A 23,333-nucleotide genomic window follows, 5' to 3' on the forward strand; every position below is an offset into this window, starting at 1 on the left:
GTTAAGATATCACTTTAAAAAATGTAAGAAAGGTTAATCCACAGAAATCAATGGATGTGTTGGTTTTAGGGCAAAGCACCTTAGATGCATCAAAAATAAAAGACGAGAACAGGCGCAGGGGAGGCACAGAAAAAGCAAGCGACACGTTGGTTCCTTACTGCCAGGGGAGTTGATGCGTCGGTTCCTTACTGTTGGAAGGAGGTGATGCGTCAGTTCCTTACTGTCAGGGGAGGTGAGGCATCAGTTTCCAGACATGCAGCCTTCATTTCTTACTGCAGTGTGATGTCAAGGAAGAAATTAGTGCTGGATGATCCGTCGAAAATCCAGATGCAATATGTTGGTCTACAGCGGCGAAGCAGGCGCTGTGTCAATTTACAGTGGTGCTGGGAGTTGATGTGTGGATTTTCTCCTTAAGATCACCAGAACTCACCTCCAAGGTCCCAGGAACTGGATATGTCACCATCTCACAAGTCAGGACTCTCAGCAAGAGAGCCCAGGTGCTAGCAGGTAAAGTCTTTGATTGCCCTGAGACTTCATAACAGGAGGCAAGCTCAGTTCAAGCCCTTGGAGATGTAGAAAGCAAAGTCCAGTCCTTTCACTCCCAAGACAGGAGCAGCAAGCAGCAGGTCAGCACAACAAAGCAACAGGCAGAGTGGCAGTCCCTCCTACAGCATCCAGCTGTTCTTCCCAGCACAATGCCTCAGACCAGAAGTGGTCTAACTATGTAGTGTCAGAGGTCCAGTACTTATATCCATTTCTGTCTCTGAAATAGGCAGATTCAAAGAGAAGTCTTTACAGTGCACAAGACCCTGCCTTTCCCTGCCCTGGCTACAGACACACTCCAGGGGGTTGGAGACTGCTTCGTGTGAGGACAGGCACAGTCCTATTTAGGTGCAAGTGTCAGCTCCTCTCACCACTCTAGCTCAGGAAGGCCCATGAGCCTAGTGATGGGCCATCAGGATAGGCAGGGCACACCTCAGCTCTCTTTGTGTGACTGTCTGGAGTGAGATCACAAAAGCCGAACTGTCATAATGACCCAGGCGTGTATTCAGCAGACAGGCAAAGGCACAGAATAGTTAAACAAGAAAATGCCCACTTTCTAAAAGTGTCATTTTCAAACTTAAAATGTAAAAAAAAAGTAACCAAAAGATGTAGTTTTAAATTGTGAGTTCAGAGACCCCAAACTCCACATCTCTATCTGCTCCCAATGGAAAATTACACTTAAAAGATATTTCAAGGCAATCCACATGTTACCCTATGGGGGAGGTAGATCTTGCAATAGTGAAAAACCCAATTAGTAGTATTTCACTATAAGGACATGTAAAACACACCAGTACATGCCCTACCGTTTGAATACACTGTACCCTGCCCATGGGGCTACCTTGGGCCTACCCTAGGGGTGACATACAGGTAATAAAAGGGATACTCTGGGCCTGGCAAGTGGGTGCACTTGCCAGGAAGACATGGCATTTTAAAACTGCACACACAGACACTGCAGTAGCGGGCCTGAGACATGTTTGTAGGGCTACTCATGTGGGTGGCACAACTAGTGCTGCAGGCACACTAGTAGCATTTGATTTATAGGCCCTGGGCACACCTGGTGCACTATACTAGGGACTTACTAGTAAATCAGATATGCCAATTATGGATAAACCAAACACCAATACAATTTAGACAGTTAGCACTTGCAAAGTAGCACTGGTCAGCAGTGGTAGAGTGCCCAGTTTCCTAAAACCAGCAAAAACTAAATTCAGCACAGATTCTCACAATCTGTGTTCCGCAAGAACCACAGCACAGAAACCGCCCTCATCGCATGCACTGATGACATCAGGACCAAAGTCGACAAAGGCGAGACCGTCACACTCATCCTCCTAGACTTCTCCGCTGCCTTTGATACCGTCTGCCACCACACACTCCGCACACGCCTCCACAACATAGGAATTCGCCACAAAGCCTTAGACTGGCTCACCTCCTTCCTCACTGACCGGACCCAGAGAGTCCGCCTTCCACCCTTCCACTACAACACTACCAAGATCACCTGCGGAGTCCTCCAAGGGTCCTCCCTCATCCCCACACTCTTCAACATCTACATGATCACCCTAGCAAACATCCTCCGAGCACCCGGAATCACTATCCTCTCTTATGCAGCTGACACCCAACTCATCCTATCCCTCACCCGCAACCCCACCACTGCCAAAACCAACCTACACGCCGCTCTCCTCGACACTGCCAACTGGATGACCACTAACCACCTCAAGCTCAACTCAAACAAAACCGAGATCATCATCTTCGGCCCCAACAAAACCACATGGGATGAGTCCTGGTGGCCAACCGCCCTAGGCTCCGCACCCACCCCCGCAACCCACGCACACAACCTCAGCATCATCCACGACCCCTCCCTCTCCATGACACAGCCAATCAATGCTCTAACCTCCTCCTGCTTCCACACACTCCGCACTCTAAAACAATCCTTCAAATGGATTCCCCCAGAAACCAGAAAGACAGTCACCCACGCACTCATCAGCAGCAGATTGGACTACGGTAATGCCCTCTACGCCGGCACCACACTCAAACTCAAACTCAAACGCAAACTCCAGATAATCCAGAATACAGCTGCATGCCTTGTCCTTGGCCTCCCCCGCCACAAACGAATCTCACCACACCTCAAATCCCTTCACGGGCTCCCCATAGACAAGAGAATCACATTCAAGATCATCATCCACGCACACAAATCCCTTCACAACACCGGCCCAACCTATCTCAATGAAAGAGTCAACTTCCACACTCCCACACTTAACCTCCGATCAGCCGACCTCGCCCTAGCCACAGTCCCCCGCATCCAACGCACCACCACAGGAGGCAGGTCCTTCTCCTACCTCGCCCCCAAAACCTGGAACTCCCTCCCCACCGACCTTCGCAAAACCAAAGACCTACTAGTCTTCAGAAAGAACCTCAAGACATGGTTGTTTGATCAGTGACCCTCCCTGCCCCCACCCCTGTTTCCCCCAGCGCCTTGAGACCCTCACGGTGGGTAGCGCGCTCTACACATTTTTTTGATTGATTGATTGATTAAAAATAGGAGGTCAGAAGACAGGGGAAGCCACACCAAGAGCTGCCAGGTCTGACACACACCAACGCCAAATACTTCTTCTGTGATGAGGTTTCTTAGGAGGGTCTTCAAGACTGAGGATGCTCCTAAGTAAATAGTCACAGACAATGGAATACATTTTATGTCTTCCCAAATGAAAGACATCATCAATTCTCATCAATTCAGACATTCAAGGGTGTCATTATATGTCCCTACCTCAAGCGGACTGGTTGAGAGGATGAACAGGTTTATAAAGTAAGGGATTCAGTCTGCAATTACCATAGGTGCACCAGTAGAAGACTGACTTTTTTAGAGGTAAGTTGTGGACATATTTGACTAACTTACACAATACCACAGGTATTTTTTCATTTAGATTACCCAGGACTGGGTTAATGGTTTAAGATTAAATATCTATGTCAGGAATACAAATTTGTTGTACAGAGGGTTTTAAAACAACAAAATAATCACAAAAGATATTTTGACAAAGTACATGGTGAAAGATAGAAAATTTCAAATTGGAGAATGAGAATTGATTAAAAACCAAACAAAGAAGAAAAGGTGTGCCATCCTTTACTTCCCCAACACAGATAATTAGAGTTTCTAAACGCTCTGTTCTTCTCCACACAAAAAAGGATGGTGGAGTAAAAGATGTTTTGGTAAATTGTCTCCAGAACAAGCAGATAGAATCAAACAACATATGACTGATTCTAATGATGGTTCTTGTTATGATCATTGCCTACAAGATACTGTTGATCAACCTGTGTTTTTTTTATCAGAATAAAGTACTATGGATAACAGAAATGGCAATCAATATGAGTCTGAGGATTGTAACTGCTCATCTTCCAACATGGATGAGTATAATTCCTCAACTTCCTGGTTGCATTCCTCACAATCTGCTGACTCTATTAGCTCTCAAAACAATGCTGGTGTGCAACAAAACTTTGTCTTGTGGAGCATAATTAAAGTCCACTTAGAAATATCACCATGGCAGCAAAATATAAGGATTCTTATCTTTATTAAAGTTTGTTTTCATTTTTCTGTATAGCATTTATCTTACTTGCTTGGAATTTCTTCTGTGTGATGTAAAAAAATGTAGAAAGGGGGAAGAAGATGCAATGATTTTATCACGGGATACATGCTTTTATTTTTTGCTATGGTTAATCCTACCTTTAGTTCTGTGTATTGCACTTACCTTGTTTACCTTTGTTATCTTTTGTATTGCGTTCCACCTTATGGCCGTGCTCGTGGTGGAATTTCAATTGTAGACTTGGAGCTTTGAGGTTCGAATCCCACCTGTGAGGAGGTCCTGGAAGTGGGCTCCTCTGTAATTGAATAAACATCTTATTCAGCTTTACCTGCCCCGGTGGCTTCCATTCAGCTTAACATTACCCTTTCGGATTCATGTTTTCCTTGACCAGATTGCATGTCTGTTCATGTGCAAAAGCTTGACACCAAAGACGTCATTCAAACTCCCCACTTTAAAACCTTAAAACTGCACACGCTCAAACTCGTTTACACTCAACGTGATACAGGTTCACTTTGCCTGGTGAACTTCGCCTAGTAAAGCCCAATATTACATAGTGTGACAATAGTACCACTTGAGGTGGATGCTGTCCGGGCAGGTACACGACTATGCGTCTCAGATGGGCCGCCTCACCTCTAAGTACTTTTTGTTATCTTGTACCAATCAATATCCTTGCATGGGTGTGCTATAGGATGGACAATGCAATGTTCCTAGATGCAGAAAAGTGACTGGCACCGACTTGCCCACGGAATCGGGCTCAGAAAATCGCAAATAGTTTATAATAAATACAGGCTTAAATTCCTGCTCCAGGGTTTCCATAAGCTAACAGAGAGGCCCAGTTACTATCTGCTAGTGTGGGAAAAGGACAGCAGCATGTGCCATGTTGATTTAAGAAACCATGGTAGCAATCTTTCACCATGGACAACTACGCTGGGAAAGTAACAAAAGTGCGACTGGGAATTTCTAGAAATTCCTTTGCTCACCAGAGCAACCTTACAACTGCACCTGAGATATATTTTTTATACTACTCCAGTGTGCATGTGTAAGACAAAAGCAGCTCTGTAATTGTGTCACACAATCCTTCCTACTGCAAGGAAAATCTGAAGTAGTCTTATGATATACACTATTACAAGAAGTATTGTTACAGGATCAGTTAAATAGGTGAAGATGCTAAGCTGACAACAATAGCTCGCCGCGGTCACATACCTTCGGGTTTGCCACAGAGGCCACGTTTCTAGTTTCCCACCCAGGATTCCCATTGTTTCACCATCTCAGTTTCCACTCACCTAGATCACCCAGGACTGGGTTCATGGTTTAATATCAAATATCTATGTCAGGAATACAAATATGTTGTACAGAGGTTTTTAAAACAACAAAATAATCACAAAAGATATTTTGACAAAGTACATGGTGTAAATGATAGAAAATTTCAAATTGGAGAATGAGTATTAATAAAAACCAAACATTGAACCATTGAACTGGTTTGTTGATTTGTATTTGAATCCTTTTGTTAGTAACTCGAAATAGATCGTCAGTGCTGCTGATGCATTTTCTAGCACATTGATTTACCTGAAATATCAAGTAGACCTTTAGATCCATGAAATTTGTCAGCGTGCCAACCACACCATCTGGGTCTGCAAGTCATCCACGAGAAATGCTGTCATTGTGAGCTATAAGGCAGAGCTTTAAAGTGTGAGAGGACCCGAAGTGAGCAGACCCTAATAAGGGCTGACTTTTGACACACCTGTAAGTGGTCTTTATGTCCCTAATATAGTTACCTTTTTTCATTACCAAGGTGGCTGCGTTTATCGTCCGTCTTTGACATGATTTTCCTGTAGCTGCACATTTAGTAGTCATTTAAGGGTATTTTCTGTGTTAATATGTGATGTACCAGTGGCAGAATAAAAAAAAAAAGATTTAAGCAGGTGTGTAAGTATGAATATTCATTTAATCTATTTCATGTAAGGGAGGTATTCACTAATGACATATTGATGTATGCAACTTAGCACAAAGGCATTTGTAGTGTTAGGAAGAAGGCGATAAACTATATGTTCTGTAAAACGGTGCAGAGCTTTTAAATATTTCTATATATAGTTCCCGTTGCTATATGCCTATTGCCTGCTTTTTTATAACAGTCATTTGTGCTTTTTAGATAGCGCCTTATACCACACTTCTGCGGTTTCTAAGCACTGTAATAATTGATTTAACGACTACCGAATGCAATGGTGCTCAGCCTAATGACTTAGAAGGGATTGAATGCTGAGTCGACATTGCCAGGATTTCTACGTGTGACCTGCGGGTAAAATCATATATGAGCATCGAGCGTTCCACTCTTCGGAGACACCCTCTGCATTGTATGGACATACAAGAACCCTGAATGGCAGTACCTGAGATTTTTTAACAGGGCTACATCATTGTAAGGTCCGTTTTGAAGAAACGCCTTCAGCCATGTTGAAAACAAGTGGTTTAGGACAGCCAGATGCAGGGCACTATTAGGTAGACTAGTACTTCCCAGGACGTTTGTGACTTTGTGTATGCTAACTAATTGTGAGATCTATTTGCCTTCAGATGCCTAACAAATTCTAACAAGCATTGGCAAAGTCGATAGGTTTCGCCAATGCGAGATCTATTGGCTTTGTCTATGTTTTTTCACATGTTGTACAGCAGCATCCACTTCTTGCAGTATTCAGCAATGGGTGCGCATATTTATGATGACAAATTTTTTTTAAACAAAATTTTATTAGAATTTGTTTTTAAAGCAAACAATACACCTCATGGTAAGTCAGAGTGGTATAGTATAATTCAATCATAACAGTATTATATTCTTTTTTGTTTACCACGTCGATATGCCTCGGGCCTGAGACGAACTGAGAGTCTCCTGACTCTCAGTTCTAGGCCCTCCTCCACCCGCAGGCTGGTCCCCGCACCTCATCCGTGGTGGCCTCATCCTTGGTGGTCCAGTATTTTCCTTTTCTTTTCTTCTCTCGGTCACTCTTTCACTCTTGCATTTTCTGCCTTTTTACCTCTATCACCCCTTGTTTTTCCCTATTGTTTTTTCTTTTCTCCCCTCTTCCTCTGCCCCCTCCCCCTGCGAAGCAGCTTTCCAACCCACCCGCCTCCCAGCTGACTGCTCCCCCCACCCCCTTCCCCTTCTTAATGGCGGCCGCAGCGCTGTGAGAGGGCACCTGCACTGACATCCTGGTCAGCATCTGCTGGCCTCCCCAGCTCCTCTGGCTGCTGCTGCCTCTTGCCTGGGACGAACTGAAAGTCTCCTGACTCTCAGTTAGAGGCCCTCTTCCACCCGCAGGCTCGTCCCTGCACCTCATCCCCGGTGGTCTAGTGGCCATCACAAGTAAGTATTTTCCTTTTCTTTTCTTCTCTCTGTCACTCTTTCACTCTTGCATTTTCTTCCTTTTTCCAAAGGCAAGCCAGTCTGCGTCTGTCCGCACCTGGTCTGCGCCCAGTGCCAGGAGCCCTGGATCTCTGTTAAACCACCCCTGGGCTGCCTCCGTTTCGACTCTGAGACCCTCCTCCGCTTCAACACCAGACGTCTCAACAAATGCTGCACCATCTCCCACAAAGAGACCCTTGGACATTTCACCTGCAGGAACTGCAACTTCAGTGCCAACCTCAACATACCGAAGGTACTCTCCATACACAAAAACCTCCACAACTGCATCAACTGCCTGCTCCTGAACATCCGCTCCCTCCACAAACACGCCACTGAACTCTGGGACCTGATCAACACCACCCGACCGAACATCGCCTTCCTCACCGAGACCTGGACCAACCCCACCTCAGGTCCAGACATCGCCATCTCCATTCCAGACGGTTATAGCATCCTAAGGAGGGACCGGCCTTCCCAGCCAGGTGGAGGACTCGCCATCACACAGAAGTCCTCACTATGTGTTAAGGCCATCACTGCACCCCCATGGAACACCTTCACTTCCTGGTCCACTCCAACCACAACTCCTCCATCCGCGGCCCCCTGGTGTACAGGCCACCTGGCCCCCACCCAGCTTTCATAGACAATGTCATGGACATCGCTACCCTCCAGGCCCTAGTTTCAATTGACTACCTCCTCTTCGGCGACCTGAACTTCCACTTTGAAGACCGCACCGACCCAAACACCACCGCTGTACTCAACAACCTCGCTACCCTCGGCCTCAGACAGCTGGCCTCTGCACCCACACACATTGCAGGGCACACACTGGACCCCATCTTCACCTCAAGCAACCGGATCACCTTCAAGACCATCTCCACCCCAGACTGGACTGACCACCACTGCATACACTTCACAATCACCGCACTCAGCAACCGCACCCGCACCTCCAGGACCTCCCACAGGAAATGGAACAAAATTACCAACGATCAACTCATCTCATCACTCGCCAAATCCCTCCCTCTCCCTCTGACGATGCGAGCACAGCAGCATGCAACGTCAACACATAGATCACCGAATGAGCCAGCACTCTAGCCCCTCTCCGGCTGACATCGGCCAGACGCATAGCTAAGAAGGCCAGCTGGTTTACCACCGAACTCCAAGAATCAAAGCGTACCCTCAGACGTTTAGAGAAAAAATGGAGCAACAGCCAATCCAGCGAAGACCTCCCCTCCTTCAGAGCCTCAACCGCCACCCACCGAAGAAGAATCAAGAACGCAAGGAAGGACGCACTCCGGGAGTGCATCAACTCTTCCGCACACAACTCTAAGGAACTCTTCTCAGCCATCAACAAGTTCACAGATCCTTAATCCAAAGCCACCTGCATCCCCTCGTCACAAGACCTCTGCGACAAACTTGCCTCCTTTTTCCACCACAAGATCCAGGACATCTACGACAGCTTTCTGTCACCTGGCACCGGAACCTGTAACGTACCCACCCCCCCAGAACCCACCCAGACCATCCACAACTTTTCCACGCTCACCACAGAGGAAACAGTCAACATCATGAACAACATCCACTCTGGAGCCCCCTCGGACCCCTGCCCGCACCACATATACATCAGAGCTAGTGCATCCATCGCCCCAGAGCTCCGTAATGCCATCAACTGCTCCATCAGCATGGGCACCTTCCCTGAAGACTGGAAACATGCCGAAATACGCCCTCTCTTGAAGAAACCTTTAGTCGTCCCATCAGAACTTAAGAATTTTCGTCCCATCTTGCTTCTACCCTACCCTGTCAAAGTACTGGAGAAAGCAATCAACGCACAACTATGGAATTTCATTGAGGCCCACAACTGCCTGGACAGCTTCCAGTCTGGCTCCCGCAGCAATTACAGCAGTCTCATGCTGTTAAACGTATACATGGCCCCTCTTGCTGCCATTGTCAGAAGCCACAGTATGAACATCGTGTCATATGCCGATGGCACACAACTCATCATTTCCCTCACCGAAGACCCAGACATGGCCAAAAGGAACTTTCACGCAGGAATGGAGGCCGTCGCCACCTGGATGAGAGAATGCAGGACCAGCCTACCTCAACCACCGTGTCCCCTTCCACACTCCCGCCAGATTGCTCCTCTCTGCCCAGATGGCCTTGGCCACCGTCCCTTGCTTCTGCAACACCACCGCCCGATGACGATCTTTTATCTACACTGCAGCAAAGAGCTGGAACAACCTCCCCCTGCACCTTAGACAAAGTCCGTCGCTCACCATCTTAAGGAAGAACCTCAAGACGTGGCTCTTCGGATGAGGCCCCCCCAGCACCTTGAGACCCTCATGGGTGAGTAGCGGCGCTTTAGTCTTGAAATGTAAGAGGGAAAATGAAAACCACTACTGACCTCTCCACTCAGCACACCAACCTCCCCTCTGCTTCCGAACCCTTCCCAGCTGCTGTGTGCAAATTAACACATGCCATAATTTCTGTCTCCTAGTAGTATGCGAAATCCTCAGGCACATTGTACACTACATCCGTACCCTCCCTGAGATCTATGAGCATTCACACAGGGTCCTCCGCAGGTCTGTCAATTCAGTCAGGGGACTGTACAGGGGTATTTAGATCTGGGTTCCTTAGACAGTCCACCAGGTGGTCCCATGCTTTGGCTTTGTCCATCGAACCCCTCCCTTTCCTAGCTTCCCGGAGTAGTACCATGCTTTCAGAATCAACCCATCTAAGCAGGTTCTCCTGCCATCTGTTCCGTTCGGGCCTCTTGGGGCCCTCCACATCAATGTGATCTCACGCTTTGCCAGCCCTTCTGAAAGGTCCACAAACCTGGTGGTGGTCTTGCGGATATGTGGGCGTGGGACCCTCCCCCCCAGTAGGCACACTAATGGAGTGCGTGGTGTGGCCTCTGGGTGATCTCATTGACACACTCCACTACTCCATCCCAAAAATCTGTTAAGTCTGGGCAGGACCACTCCATGTGGAGCATTTCGACCTCCCATTCAGCACATCTAGGACAGGCTGCTGTGGCCATTCAGAAAAGACGGACAATCTTACCTGAAATACGCTCTGCAAAAAAAAAAAAAATTGATCAGTTTGAAGCAAGTGTTTTATGAGACTTTATAAGTATTAGCCAGTATCTTGGTCCAGTCTGCGTCTGATATTGGCAGCGCTAAGTCTTCCTCTCATTTCGCTCGTAAGTCTCCCTGGCAGCGGGGAGATGGCATCATACCCTGTCGCAAAGCTTAGTACAGGCAAATCTCCGCTTTAATACGGCCTCCCATGATACACAAGATCTGGCAACCCCTGTGAGATGGGGCCTCTGCAACCCCAGAATGCCAATGGGATTACAGGGGCGGTGTTGCAGCTGTATATAGGAAGAACTGACCCTCCAGCACTTCAAATGTGGTAGCAAAATCTGCAAAGGACATAAGTTCCCCATCTCGGTAAAGCGCCCCCACTTGAGGAACACTGTATTGGAACCTGTCATCGAGACCCCACAGTGCTATGCCCGGGGCCAGCTGCATCAGGCCTCGTAGTGGGATGTCTGGTGAGTAGGGCTTATTAGTTTGAGTGCACTGGAGAGAACACCTCCAGCAATGGTGGATGCCCTATATTGCCCTATTTCTGCCACGTGGTGCTCGTCTCAGGTGCAGTAGGAATGTTCCCAACAACACCGCTCTATGGTCGCTGTCTGGTGGTTGGCAACTGGTTAAACCACTGGAGTTGCACTGCAAAATAATATACTTCAAAGTTTACACACCTTTCAATCACCTTCATTAAGGGATAGCAAATGGCATATCTGCAGTTTACAAAAACTCTGCTACAAAAATAAAAAATTGCCACTTAATTTCGAATACTTGCCACAACTTCAAGTCCACAAGATGCAGCACAAGAAATTGGTTTGGTCTTTTAAATGTGCTCAGACAGAAAAAGAGGGGTTACATATTTACTCTGTCTTGGCTGAGCATAACCAAGCAGTTCCATAGAGATTCATTAAAAACAAGATAAGTCGAGAGGGCCCACAAAACAATACGATAAATGAAGAAAGTTGGATACAACATGTAAGAAAGTTATATGTAATTAACTCTGCCCCTCCCCCATTCAGTTTCAGGAATCAGGGCTGAGCACAAGAAAGGCAACATCCCAATGACCTTCCTCCCATGGCCAGAGACATCTCGATTCTCCTGCAAAATATCAGTGCATCAGGCGCTCCGGGGCCCAACGGTATTCCTGCACAAGTATTCAAGGATGACGTTGGTCTGTGGTCAACCACTCTCTTGACTCTGTATAGTGCCTGTTGACTCAAATGATACCAAACAGCTGGAGGGAGTCTATACTACATCTGATCTATAAGAAAGAGGATTGACAGGACCCAGCCAACTACCATCTCATTGCCCTTCTTGATATATAGGGTAAATTTTTGCCTCTTAGTTGTTAATAGAACGGAAAAGTTGGGTTGTAGCTAATAACATAATTCCAATTTACCAAACTGAATTCTGGGCAAAATCAGAGATGATAAACAGCACAGTGACAGTTTTTTACTTAATATTAAAGCCTCTAGCAAAAAGACTCACCCTCTCAATTCTTATTTTGTGGATTATTATGCAGCATTTGACTCTGTGGACAGAAACCATCTGTAAGTGAAACTCCAAGGCAGGGGCATCCCTAGTAAGCTGCTTAGGTCCATAGTTTTACTTTACACAGCAACATGGGCAAGAATCAAGCTGTCCACCACAGCGCGAAGCAGGATGATTCCCGTGAATAATGGGCTGAGGTAAGTCTGCGTCCTCGCTCCACTCCTTTTTAGTTTGTACACAGCTAACATGTCTACAGCTTTAAAAAGCACTAATTTGATTCCTCTTAAAATTAGGAACGGTAAAATCACACACCTTCAGTATGCTGACGACATTGTCCTGTTAGATCACACTAGAGTGGGACTTCAAAAAGCATTAACTGCTCTCCACAAATATGAGACAAATAAGATGAGGGTGAATTTCTCAAAGACAAAGGTAGTTACTTCTGGGAAAGCCTTACAGAGTCACTACTGGATTATGGGACCCCTAAAGATTATTGGGGCAAAGTTGTACAACTATTTAGGTTGATTTACAGTTAATAGGATTGCTAAAGTCCACCTTTGCCATCTTAGAACTAAGGCTGAACTGAAAATTGCAATAGTATGCCAGCTCAACAACTCGATAGAGAGTCCCTCTTCAGATCCCACCAGACAAGTGCTGGCAGCTACTGTTAGTGTTAAATTATGGCCATGAAGTTTTCAAGGGCAGTTTGCTAAATTCGTCGATCAGCTTCAAGCAAACGCCTACAAGAGGGTGTTGAAATTGCCACAGTATATCCGAGATTGCTTAGTAGGACTAGAGCTGGGTCTAGAAGCCAGAAGTAGGTCCATGTGGGTACCTTTTTAAAATATTATTACAGGGTTGCTAAAGCCCCCCTTAATACACTGAAATTGGTAATTCATCCTATCTTCAACCTAAAAGCTAATCCCTGGACTAATTTTCCAGCCACCACATTTCATTCTCTACAAATTGATCAGTCACCTTTAGATACGCTGCTCCTTATGCAATCAGCCCTTAAAGCTGTTATAAAGAAGCTGACCAGATCCATTTCTATGATAACAGATCTGGGAAACTTGAATAGCTCCCCGGTGGTAGCCGCCGTTATATCATCTTATGACCTCCATCCTTACCCGCTGTGCAATTGGGAAAGCCTGCCTGTCACGAATCAAAATTAAAGAGCTGAACCCAAAATGGTGCTTCCTTTCCATTATTACTGACTGTAGACTTTGCGGGTATAGAGCTGAATCATTCAGCCACCTACTCTGTTGTTGTCCTGCACTGAGGGATGCACGTCGCACTTTATTTCAACCTCTTTTTTCAAGCCATGGTATAAAAACTTGTGTTCAAGCCAGGAATGTGGTTTTCACATTGAAAGAACCGACCAACCTAGCCAGATTTGGAAAATTAATCTGCCAACTGCAAAAGCTGTTGAATGACAGCGTTAAAGTTGGCTAGACTTTGCTGTACTCATGTCTACACTGCATTTGACTTAGTTTCTGTTGTGGAAATAAATGATTGCTGGCCATTTTCTAAAATAGAGTCTTTTCTGCATATGTCATATTAAGGGACGAGACCTTGCTCGCTCTACTGGCCTGTTTGTATCTGTTCCCAAAACGGAGGTATTATATATGATAGAGTCCCTTTGCACTTGCCACTTTAAGGTATGCGACCTCGCTTGTCTGTCATGCTTGTTTGCACTTGCTCTCAAAATAGGCACCAACCAAGATGGAGACCCTTTTTCCATGTAACGTTAATGTATGAGACTCTGCTTGCTGGACCTGTTTCCTTTTACTTGTTTTTGTACCATATTTTGCTTTAAATTATTTGGATTTTATGTGTTTCTTTGGATGGCTCTGAGAACACGTGGCGACTTTGGGTCAGTTATCAAAACCGAGGCCTTTCATCAGCAATCACCTTAATGCAGGAAATCTATTTAATGGACTCAATTTTTAGTGTGTTGCCTCTTTTTGGTGAGATGAAGGTATACTGATGATATGCTCTAGTATCTGTTGCTTACTTTTACTGATTTAGTTTTAAAATTGTATTCTGCTTACCCTGATGCTACTACATTAATTTTTAGTTTTAATTACTTTGATATTTTTGGTATTGATATTTTTAGACTTACTGTAAATTTTTACCTTTTGAAAATTGTATTTTGTGAAGATTTTAATTAATCATATAATAAATGTTTGCAATGGACCCTACTTTAAAGTCCGCTGCTGCTAAGCCTCCATATGTGGTCGGGCGCTGCAACTTGCCCAGTGCCATTCTGCATCTGCTTGACCCCATACTAGTTTTATTAAAAGTGATTTCAGATCTCAAAAGATATAGCGGAGGCATAACAAGGGGCACAGTAGCAAAAAAAATACGACAGCCTGGGGAGAACCACCATCTTTGCTACTGTTATCCTCCCGCTACTGATAGTGATAAGGTTTTCAAAAATCCTTTGAGGCACAGAATCCCCTGAGGGCTGCCCCAATATTGCCCTGCAAGAGGTCAAGGTGGGTCATGATACATTTCAAATCCCAGATATTTCAGACAGGAACCCTCTCATGTAGGCCCATGGGGATCCCCAGCCTGGGGCATGTCCCTACATAATGGGTAGAGATCGGATTTTTGCCAGGTTATACGAAGGCCTGAGACGCTTCCAAAACGTTCCAGCAGTTGGACCGCCTTTGGGAGGTCTTCATCCACCCGCAGCAGAAACAATATCATATTTTTCGCATACAGGGCCGAGTAGTGTGGCTAACCCTCGACTTGAAATCCATAAAATGAGGTGCCAGATCTCACCCTGCTTGCAAGTAGCATGGCAAACAATAAAGGGGAGAGTGGACATCCCTGTCTAGTGTCCCTCCCTACTTGATATGCATCAGAGATGCATTTCCCGGTCCGGACTAAGGCAGTGGGTGCTGAATTACTTAAGATACAAAAAAAATTGTCACTATTTTGACAGCCACTTGATAAACATTAGTGACGTAATGCTTCGCTCGACACTTTTTAGATGCATCATCCCATTAGTCACGAGTTGAAATATGAAAGTTCCAGGAACTTTACATCTTCCAGTCTTTCCTCTGCTTTGCATCCAGTTTTAGTCCGGCACCAAACATCTGCCCATATCTCTAGTCCATACTGATCTCGCGGACCTATTGGTCTCTATTAGCTCGCAGGTTTGTTGTGTGTATGCTCTCACTAGTGCCAATGAGGTTAAGATCTTTACATAGCCTGTGATTACTCCCAGGAGCACCAGCTTGTGGCCAAAGTCTAAGCCTAACCCTGCAATTGCTGAAACTGTACCTCCCATAGCATACCAGAAGTTATTAACAAGCCTGCAACTGCGTACTACATTTTCAAAGTCTAACTTCTCAACCCATCCAGTTTTCCTTATGCAATACATATGGTTAAACTGGACTAGGTAGTATCGTGAAAAGGAGAAAAACTCACTTGGACCCCATAAGGTCAGTCTACCATTCCTCCTGCTCCAGGAATGCTGTGTTAACTTATTTTTTCTTCATGACTTCTCCCATGCCACCTGGTGTGTACATTATCTGTATTCGGTAGATTTGGAATAGCAGTCTTTCATTATTTTTCCCTTCTGACTCTAACCTCAAGTGGCTCTATGTTCTGGTAACCCTGTCATTCTACCCTAATGTTGCCCTTGGAATGGCCTACCTTTAGGTATTGATAGAACTGGTGTTCATTCTGCTAATTTCCCCCTCTAGATCTTCTATGGACTGCACTACCCCCGATTGCTGATCACACCTAATTTAGAGAGGTGTATAAAATCCCATCTCCACACCCCCTCTAACTTGTTCACTCCCTGTAGCATAACACCTGCTTGTAGCTGTGTCTCCGCTGAGCTTTTTCAGTTGTTTCAGAATAGGCTTCTTGTTTTAACTTCCGTCCCCCCTACTAATAATGTAAGCTTCTACATGTCAGAGTACCTGAAGTGTCTTAATACTAGGATTACTTACTTCAAGTCATCTTCCTTGTCCCAGTCCTCACATATTGCTCAATTGCTCCATATGCACAGATCTCACCCATATGATAAAACCTCGGTTATTGGCCCCTTCATACTACTTGTCATGATTACTAATAGTAAGCAATCTAAGTATTACTTTCTTTGCGCATCTTCCTCGTCCCAGTCCTCATGGATTGAGCATATACCTAAGGCAGGTAAAAAGTTGTCAACACACCACAAACACCAGGTATAAACATACTTATGAAACTTGACAACCAAAATTAATATGCTGTGGACAGGACTGCAAAACCAGAAGAAGAAGAAACAATTTCTTCAATTCTCGCTTTGTAGTGTGAAATGAAACTGTTTGGAGAAGTCCAAGTTGCTGCAGCAGAAATATCCTTTAAGGAAGCCGCCTCAAATGCTGCCCATAAAGAGGACATGCTTCTGGTTGAACGACCATGAATCAAGGCTGGGATAGGAACACTAGCCTTCTCATAAGGCAAAGAAATAGTCATTCTAATCCATCTCCTGAGGGTAGACATAGAAGGGTGGTTGCCATTGTACACGGGGTGATCATAAAGTGGTAAATGAGGCTAATACCTCAACTATATATTCACATCTATGAACATATGAATGGAGCTATTTAATATATATATGTTTATAATTTTATTATGGAGCTTATAATGAGGGGACAATATACACATATAAATCACACAATTTTATGAAAAATATTGGAGTCGTTTTCACTGTTTACTGATCACTTAAGGGTGATTTAAATACAATAACAATATATATTGGTACATGATAAAAAAAAATATTGTATGCTATATACCATTATAGCCCTGATGAAGTCTATTGGGAGATTTCCCTGACAAAACATGTGTTGGCTGATGTTATGTGGATATCTAAAACGGCTGAATAAGCTGATATCAGGCCAAATATTTTGAATATTCGATACGAAACTCACATGAGTTGAACCTGGATAGATACCTAGAGGACTTTTCCAAAAGCTGCAAGGATCGTTGTGAATACTATAAAGTTATTTGTATGGACTGTAAAGAACTACTACAAGAACTGTAATACGATTAAAGTTACCTATGATATTATGGGGCCAGACGCCTATATCAAAATGTTGTAATCTGCATTTCAGATGATTTGTTAGGAATCAACGAATGTTAAAAATAAATATTGAATATATATTGCAAAGTATACTATTTGTGAGACATCAGCTGGACGAGTGCCTGAGAACAATTAATGGTTGCCACTGTTTGCCAATCCAAAAGTCACAAAAAGAGAGAATAATGAAGGAACGGAAGCACTACTCAGTAGATAAACAGACAGTGATTTATAAATATCAAAAGTATGCCACAGAGGTTCCTGATCATTAGAAGGAAATAGTAAAAAGATAGGCAAAACAAAATACTGAGATGAATGAAAAAAGATGGGACCTTAGAAGAAGGCAGGATCTGGCTTAAGAACCACTTTGCTCTCTTAAGGCGTTTCAAAAAGATTCAACAGCTAGAAAGGCCCCAATCTCACTTAGACTGGATCCCGGTAAAATAGCAACAAGAAAGAAAACCTTAAGAGTCAGAAACATTCGCAACAATGAATCTAAGGGTCCAAAGAGAGGAAATCGGAGTGCCAAAAGCACCAAGGGCAACTGCCATGAAGGAATCAGAGAATGCACCCCCAGTCTTTGCAGAAAAATCTCAGCTTCCTTACTGCTAGCATAATAAAAGCATCCAAGTCGGTTTCCCTAATGACTCTAGTTGCTGCCCACTAGCTTTGCAAGGTAGAAACCGATAAGTACAATAGTAATCCATCTCTCAAAAAGCCTAGAAAGAGTGATCCTTGACAGTATGCTGCATTGTAACCCTTAGAAACACACTAAGAATGAAAATATCTCTAATGCCTCACACATAGTTTTAAAGTACTCAATTTTCTGGAGTTCTGGACGAAAGGATCACTTCTGAAGAACAACCCATGGATTCTAATTGCTGCCTTTCAAATGCAAGATTGCTAGAGAGAGAGAGCGCTGAGTTTTCTGAGGCAGCAGAGGTAGCCTAAAAGTAGATGGAGATGTCGGAAGACTCCACCCTTGTTTCACCACCAACTGGAACAACTGAGGAAGCCATGGATTGATTGCAAGACCAATGTGGAACCACCGAAAAAATATCTTCTAGATTCTCCCTGATTTTGATTAGGACTGTGGTAAGCAAAGGAAAAGGAGGCAAGGCAAACAGAAGCCCCTTGGGCCACCTGAAACTTATAGCATCCACCTCCCAATCCTGAGGATGTGGAAGGAGGGCAAAATGTCAGAAGAGCGGTGAAGGGAATCAGAGAGGTCTAACCAAGGCTTTCTCCTTTTGCACTGAATTTTCAGAAAGATGCAGGGACTCAAGTCGTGAGCACTGAGGATAGCAATAGGTGACTAATTTTGTCTGTCTAAACATTTTCCTTTTCTGATAGATAAATTGGTGAACAAGAGCTCAAATTTGGCTCTGCCCAGTTGCCAATGAGCTCTGCCAGATGGGTGAATTGTGGAAATTGTTGTGCTACCCAGGTGATTCACATACACCCCTGCCACTTGAATGTCTGCATCTGCATGGATTCTGACTGCACGAGGAAGGAAGCTAAAACCTCCAGGGCCTGAAATACTCTTGAGAGTTCCTTCCAGTTGGGAGAATGTTTCTGTTCTTCCTTGGACCAAACTCCCTGTACTGAGTGAGTCTGCATGGTTGCTCCAAACTCAGACTGCTGGCACCCATGGTCACTTTAACATTAAGGAGAGATGCCAGTGACCCCTCCCCCCTCACACCATCCGTTGTTCAAGTTGGAAGAAATCAGCCACCAATGCAGCTTGGTCAATATCTACTGAGAAAAGGGGACCATGAGCTTGTAGTTCTTCAACAATGGATTCCAGTGATCCAGAAGCTAATTCCCAAGATGATAAGGGGCAGGGGCGGGGGGTTTAAGTATATTTTTAGGGCTTAGGGAGTTTTTTTTTTTTTTAGGGCTTAGGGTGGGGGCAGGGTCATTTATTTTTAAAGGGGTGGAGCAAGGTTTAAGGAAGAGCGGGAGAAGGGAAGAGAAGAAGAAGTATCAGGAGAGGATAAGGTGAGGTAAGTGGGGTTGGGGCAGGGTTGGTGGGTAGTTTTTAGAGGTGGGGTGGATTTAGGGCTTAGGTTGGCTGGGGATGTTGGGGTTTTTAGTTTTTAGGGGCAGGGATGGGGGTTGGGTAGTTGTTTTTGTTTAGGGCTCAGGGCAGGTAGGGGGTTGGGGTAATGTTTTGGGATAGGTGAGGGGGTCAGGATAGTTTTTTTAGGGCTGAGGGTGGGTGGGGTCAGGGTAGTTTACTTATTAGGGGGAAGGTTTTAGGGGTCAGGGCATGTGGGGTCGCTGGGGTAGTTTAGCTTTTAAGGGCAGGGGTGGGGGTCAGGGTAGATTTTTTAGGGCTCAGGGTGGGTAGGGGGTCGGGGTAATTTAGTTTTTAGGGGCTGGGTAGGAGGGTCTGGATAATTTCTATTTGGGGCTCAGGGCGGATGGGGTGTGTTGAGGTAGTTTACTTTTATGGGGCAGGGTTCGAAGGGATCAGGTAGGTTTTTTTTAGGGTTCAGGGTGGGTGAGGGGTTCAGGGTATTTTAGTTTTTAGGGGCAGGGTGCAGGTTTGGGATAGAATTTGTTTTTAGGGCTCAGGGCGGGTCGGGGGTCTGGTACTTTAGCTAATATGGGTGGGGGTACTTTTGGGCCTCAGGGCAGGTGGGGGGGGGGTTGTATGACAGAACTACACAAACCGTTTCAGCATATGCCTTTACTAGGCATGCTTTTACAACAAAATGTATGCGTTGAAACGATGCGGTGGTGCTTCCGACCTTGTTGTTAAGGCATGCATTGTTGTGGCATACGTGGTTCTGTCATACAACCCATGCCTAGGGAGCTAGAGACAGAGAAACAATGTCTCGCTAAACCACCAACCACAGTCTTGCTGGAGCCTTTCTGCCACTGAGGAAATGAGCCAATTGATTTATCAGCTTCTCTTGTCTCTCAGGGCAGAGGAACACTCTCCCACATCTGTCATAAAGAGGGCTCTGATAAATTGCAGTATCTATACGGTTTGAAGGTGAGACACTTGGCTTTGTTTACAAGGAAACCATGAGACAAAAGAACTCAGATCATCTGAACTGCTTCCAGAGCATTTGAAAAACAAGAAGCAGACATTAGCCAGTCATCAAGGTAGGGAAATAACAAAGACCGAAAGCATGAAGGTTACCCACCAGAGGTTTAAGAATGTTTGTGAACACCCTGGAAGCTGAAGCCAGGCTGAATGGCAGCACACAACATTGAAAGTGATCTCCAAAGACTGAGCCTTAAAAACATCTGAAATATCTGTATAAGAATATATTCACCTTAGAGGTTCAGAAAGGCCAGGTATATTCCTGGAGATACTAATGTAAGAATGGATTGCAAAATCACCATCTTGATTTGCTGGCAGTGTAGGTACTTATTTACCTTTTTAAAATCCAGAACAAGGTAGAAGTCTCCTGATTGCTTCTGAACTAGGAAAATTGTGGAATAAAATCCTAGACCCTTGACGTTTTCTAGTACTGAAATAATGGCACCTTTCTTGAGGAGATCAATATTTCTTCTTTAAACCTTGACGTCTTAGAGGACACCATGATCTAGGTGTAGAAAGTAAAACATCCTTTGACTCTGAAGACCTGAAGGATCCATGCATCAGAGACGTCTACTTGCCCTTCTTTTAGGAAATGACGAAATCTTCTGGCCACATTCTCCAGGATTGGAGGCTGTTGCATGCTGCTGCAGGACTTTATTAATGGAGAACCTCCCCAGAAACGTCCCCTGCCATGAAAGTGCTGACCTGACGCTTTGGAGGTGGATTGACCAAATGCACACTTATAACCAAACTTCGACCTCTCACCTTGCAGGATAAACTAAACCTAGGAGTTTAAGGTCTTCTGCAGATTTTTTTTATGAGTTCCTCTAACTGAGGACTAAAACCTTTTGTCTGCTCCCCAGTAAAATCTTCCACACGTCCCTTTTAGCTTCCACTGTTGAATCTAAGGCCAAAACAGCAGCATATAGAGAATCAAAGGATATTTCTAGATTGAAATCAAACCTTCTTTTCCATTAATGCCGAACATGCCATAGAGCATTATTCTTGCTGAAGCTCTTCTGCTAAGGCATGAAAATCTTTGAGAAGCTACTGGATAATATAGGTCACGTAGGTCCCAGCACGCACCACAAAATTGAAGGCAGAATATGCTCTCTTGATGTCTCCTTCTACCTTTTTGTTGTTTGGATCACTGGAGACACTTTCTCTGAAATAATGGACCCACTGAAAGCCCTCCCTGCCATTAGAGAGTCTAACTTCACACTTAAAGGAAATTCATCCTGAAACAAAAAAAGCATGAGAATACCAGCAAGGCTGTTCTAGCCGCGAGACGGTGATATCATGTAATAGCAACTATTCGGGGTTCTCTGAGGCTCGATGGTGCTAGGTGAGCAGGGCCGTATCAGCCTTTTTTATGATGTACACTTTCTTTGCATACTTGAGACACTGCTAATGGCTTTTCTGTATGCATATGTACATAAATCAAGGGCAAACTTGGCAGCTATGCCACTGTGATCAGGCAGTGTTTGATTGCCCACCTTAGACACTGGTTGACACATCCCTTAGTGCTGCTTTGTGGAGGAGGTTGGTGCGCTTGACTGGACGGACCAGCACAAAATATGGAACATTCTGAAAGTTCGTTAAAGCCATATTTTTCAAAACGCTGCTAAAGCCTTTCAACATTGAGTGAGTGTACAAAAGGGGGTTGTTTGCCCTCTGTCACTCTTTATGGGGTCAAGAATGGTCTTAGTCGTGTGACCATTAAGGAAAAGTCGACTTAAGCTAGATGCTGATGCAGGAGATAAGGTAGACAGAAAACTAGTGAATCCGATTCTTTAATAGGAGGCAGAACAGAAGAGTCACGTCTTTAAAATACTCCAGAACGTCTGTGAGTTTCGCTCCTGCAGGCCTCCCACCTCAGCAGCTATGGCCCCCATCCCAGTGCTTCATTTGTGCTTGTTGTTTCCGGTGCTGTGAGCACCGGCACTTATTTGTGAGGGCCGGGGCTTATTCTTATGCCTCAAGCATTTGCTGCAAGCAAAAGACACGTATGTGAAAAGTGGAAGAAGGAAAAAATAAAACACGTCATAAAGGGAGAAAGTAGAAAGTTGCTGGATGACCTGAAGGGAAAGGGGTGGCCGTAAATGGATTGAAGAGGCCCGAGATGGCTTCTGGATTACGCTGCCTCAGTATTCGATGCTGGTAGATTTAATTACAGCAGCCTCTTGTTTAAGAGAAGGGCTTTGAGCACCAGCACCTCTTAATTTACAAATTAAGCACTGCCCCATCCAAACATTGTCCCTGCCCAGTCGGGGCTCACGATGATAAATACCTCATCTGCCCTTCACGTGTGTTGGGATGATAGCGGGGGCCACATAATTGTGTCTGCTGAGGAGCTGCACTGCCATTGTCTTTAAAAGGCATGAGTAACAGTGTGTGACAGATACAGCTCACCGTTTACTGTAGCAGCACTGTCTGACTCCCCTCCACACTGGTTAGAGAGTGATTGATGTAGATTTGGAGAGGTATACTCTGGTGTATACCCACAACAGAAATGATTTGCCAATTTTAAACTGGAGATAGCAATGTGATTTGTCTGTGGTACTGCAAGCAAGTGTAAAATGTAGGATGGGAGGCAGTGCTTAGTTTGTAAATAAAAACGTGCCGGTGCCCAAAGCCCTCCTCTTAAACACATGGCTGCTGCAATTAAATGTGCCAGCACAGAATACTGAGGCAGCGTAATCATGAAGCCATCTCGGGCCTCTTCAATCCATTCAAAGCCACTCCCTGCCCCTTCAGCTCCCTCTTGCAGCTTTCTGCTTTCTCCCTTTGTGCTGCTTTTTCGTTTTTCTCTTCCTCTGTCTTTCCCATATGTGTATTTTGCTCGCAGTACATGCTTGAGGCAGATAAATAAATGCTGGCCCCCCAAAATAAGTGCCGGTTCTCCACACTGGAAAAAAAAAGCACAAATTAAGCATTGATGGGAGTAGACTGTGAAAGCTTATGGTAGCGTTTTGGAGAAGAGTGTTTTGGGTGATTTTATCAAGGTTCAGTACATTAGTGAAACTCAAGTCCATTTGTTTTGCAGCAGTTTCAAGATCGTTTGAGAGCTTCTTGTTGCTCGAGTGTCATTTCTGATATTTATCTCTGCATGCACTTCATTAACCTC

The 23,333-nt window shown here is 44.8% G+C and overlaps 1 protein-coding gene across 4 annotated transcripts in view; it reads right to left on the reverse strand.

Moving 5' to 3' along the window:
• LOC138284478 (4-galactosyl-N-acetylglucosaminide 3-alpha-L-fucosyltransferase FUT6-like) overlaps positions 1-23,333 on the reverse strand; it is a 240,172-nt gene that overhangs the window by 133,665 nt on the left and 83,174 nt on the right. For 2 of the 4 annotated variants that reach the window (XM_069223284.1, XM_069223283.1), the window contains exon 2: positions 4,281-4,410. The exons of 1 other annotated variant lie outside the window; for it this stretch is intronic. The gene's annotated coding sequence lies outside the window, so the exon portion shown is untranslated. The remainder of the gene's footprint in view (positions 1-4,280; positions 4,411-23,333) is intronic. One more of the 4 variants, XM_069223285.1, reaches the window with a different exon arrangement.

Source organism: Pleurodeles waltl, chromosome 3_1 (genome assembly GCF_031143425.1).
Source record: "Pleurodeles waltl isolate 20211129_DDA chromosome 3_1, aPleWal1.hap1.20221129, whole genome shotgun sequence".
Taxonomy (NCBI): Eukaryota; Metazoa; Chordata; class Amphibia; order Caudata; family Salamandridae; genus Pleurodeles; species Pleurodeles waltl.